Genomic DNA, 3,253 nt, shown 5'->3' on the forward strand with positions numbered 1-3,253 from the left:
CGGCGGCGGCGGGGCCGGGCCGAGGCCGGGCCGGGCCGCCGGAGGGGCCGGAGCCCGCGGGGGCCGCGGCGGCGGCCGCGGGCTCGTCCGTGTCCGAGTCGTCGTCGTCGTCGTCGGGAGCCGGCGCTTTGAGCAGCACCGGGCGGGCCCCGCCGCGAGGCCGGCGGGGCAAGCACATGAAGACGTCGGCGGCCATGAGGGCGGGCCTGCCGGGGGCATCCCCCGGGGCCGAGGCCGGGGCTTGAGCCGAGCGCGGGGCCGGGGCCGAGCCGGGCCGGGTCGGGTTCGAACTGCCGCCGCCGCCGCCGCCGCCGCCGCCTCCCGCTCGCTCCCCGGAGGAGCCTGAGGCGGGGGAGCAGACCGCCCGGACCAAGGCCCGCCTCCTCCCTACGTCAGCGCGGCGCGGCCAATCAGCGGCCCGGGCCGGGTTCTTAAAGGCGCAAGGCCTGCGCCGCGGGTGTGCGGTTTACCCAGAGCCACGGAGGACAAAAATTTTTTTTTTCTTTTTTTTTTTAAACCAACACAACATTCGGGCGCCCCGCCCCCCACCTCCTTCACTCCCCTTCTCCTGGGCCTCCTTCCCTCGCTGGGTAAACGAGACGTCCCCGCCTCTCCAACGCCTCCTCCCCGCCCCAAAGCAACTTCTGTGCTGCGGGGACTCCGGGCGTGCGAGCCCCTGCCGGGCTGTCCCGTGCGAGCGCTTCTTAAGCGTCTACTGTGTGCAAGGCCCAGCTCAGGAAGGGGGCCCAGGCTCTGCCTGCCCCAGACTCCTGGCCACGAAGGCGGGAGGCCCGAGGCCCGGCTGCGGCCCCGGGATGTCTGAAGTGCCAGGGATGTAATAATGGCCAGTCCGGCCCCACCCCGACATTCTGCTGAGGAGGAAGCTGAGGGACCCGGAGGGGAAGTGACACGTCCCAGAGCGCCCACCCCCGCCGTACAATCGTTCTGCGAGCACTTATTAGGCGCCTACTCTGCGCCCCTCCCTGTGCTAGGCGCAGGGGGTACGAGTCTAAAAAATGTAGCAATGCCTGCTCAGAAAGTTACGTGCAAACGTTTGGGAATACAGAGGTAGAGAGATAAAAGAGCTAGATGATGGAAGAAGTAGGTGAAGAACAGGAGGTAGTGAGAAATAGACATGGGGACAGACGGGAAAAGATGGATACATAAGTAGATAGATTGTTATTGTTTATCCTTCCCTAAGAGGCCCATGAGTCAGGGAGGCGATGCCGTGACTTAACCGGGAATTGGATTTAAGTGAGGCAAGGCTGTGCAAAGTCACCAGCCTTACTCTCTTCCCTGGAGCCATATGGGTCCAGTGCCCAGATAAAGATCTAGAGGACTGGAGATGGCCCCAGGTACAGTGGAAGACCTTGGCCTTTTTAAGCTAAGGTCTTTCCAGGTTCTCAAGTCGACTGAGGCAAAGCCCATTCAGTGATTAAGCCTGGTTAAGAAGTAAGCCTAGGAATGGCCCCTTTTATCTATTAAAAAAATAACAACAACAACAACAAACAAGAGGGCGAGACCCTCAGGGTTTCTGGCGAAACAGAAACAATTACTATTTACATTCCCTCTGAGTCATCCTGGCCCAAACAATGACCACAAATGGGGCTTTGGCTGGGACCTATTGTTGGCCAATAGATGCGAGCCAGAGTGAATTGGGTTTAAGTCTGGTTTTTAAGAAAGAAATCTAGCAGGCAGACCCCAAGATATCTTGCTAGGTTTCAGCCATCAAAATTTACATTCCTCTGGGCAGAGCACCCACCGGGACGTGATACCCCTGTGTGGACTGAGGGGGAGGAGAGGAACTGGGTTGCCGTACTGGAACTGGCCAGTTAGGTCCCCAGTGGGGCAGCTCAGACCACTCACAGGTTATTTGTCCTTACTTCTTCAAGAGGACCTTGACATCACGAAGATGTTGCCTTGACTTGCAAGTGGGTTGGATTTAAGTTGGGAGGGCTGTGCAAGGTCACCAGTCTCATTTTCTCCTCAGGCTCCATCTGAGTCCAGTGGCAAGATCAGGACAACTGGAGATAGCCCACCAATTAGATAGATTGATATAGGAAGACAGAGGGTCCAGAGAATAGAGGTAGAGTATAGATAGATGGCAAGTGATACAAATAGGGAGACAAAGATGAAAAATAGGCGGATGACAGGTGATAGAGATGGATAGATGAAATAAGAGAACAAATATAAAAAAGCATTTAGCATAATACCTGGCTATGGCATCATGGTAGGTGCTTGTGGACCTTTACTTGTTGAAAGAAATACAAAGTGGTTAAATACAAAGCAGTTGGGAAGATTAGGGGAACTGGGAAAGGCATTATGCAGAAGGTGGTGCTTGAATTGAGGAGGACATGAGATCATAAACTTTATTAAGCTCCTACCTACCACATACTAGAATTTAAAAAATTAAAAATAAAAAAAGGATAAAGTAGTTCCTGCTTTTTTAGGAATTTACATCCTACAGATGAAGAAACTTGAGACCCAGAGGTTGAATGGTGTGCCCAAAGTCACACACCAGTTAATGGCAGATGTGGGCTAGCTTGCAGATCCCTATCTACACTGGCTCAAAGTTTTCTGCTGTTTTCCACATACCGCAGTGATTGGTCTAGCTCTCCAGGCTTCATGAAGGCAGAGCCTTCTTGTTATCCCTATCCTCCTCCAAAAGGCAGCTCCCCTCTCTTGGGCAAGGGTAAATAAATTACATATGAGAGGTCAGGCTGTAGGGAAGATCAAAATGAATTGTCAAGACACAGCCTTCAAAACTGGTGCCCCACTGAACTTCCCAACAAAGAAGATTTGGGCAAGGTGTGTCCTTCCTGTCAATGGGTTTCTTCACCTTGAAAGAATCATCCTAATCCTTGCCCGGAAGACCTCAGGAGAGATTTGTGAAGATCAAATGGGATCATGTGTATAAGAGCCTTTGTTAATCAGGGAAGCCTTTCATTCATTCATTCATTCAAGAAACTTTTAGTAAGCCTCTGCTTTCAGCTGAGTCCCATGCTAGGCCCTGGGGGAAGATCCTAGGGAACTGGAAGGAGGGCCAGACTTGAAATCTGGAGAAACTGAAACACTTAGACTCACACTGGTTACAGCTGGGCGACCCTGGGCAAGGCACTTGAACCCTGTCTCAGCGTCTTCACCTATAAAATGGAAATAAGAAAAAAATGGTAGCCTTATCTCACAAGATTCTTCTGAGGATCAAAGGAAATGATGTGTGTGTGTGTGTATGTGTATATATATATGTATATGG

This window comes from Vombatus ursinus, unplaced genomic scaffold, assembly GCF_900497805.2.
Source record: "Vombatus ursinus unplaced genomic scaffold, bare-nosed wombat genome assembly UNPS02009994.1, whole genome shotgun sequence".
Classification (NCBI taxonomy): Eukaryota; Metazoa; Chordata; class Mammalia; order Diprotodontia; family Vombatidae; genus Vombatus; species Vombatus ursinus.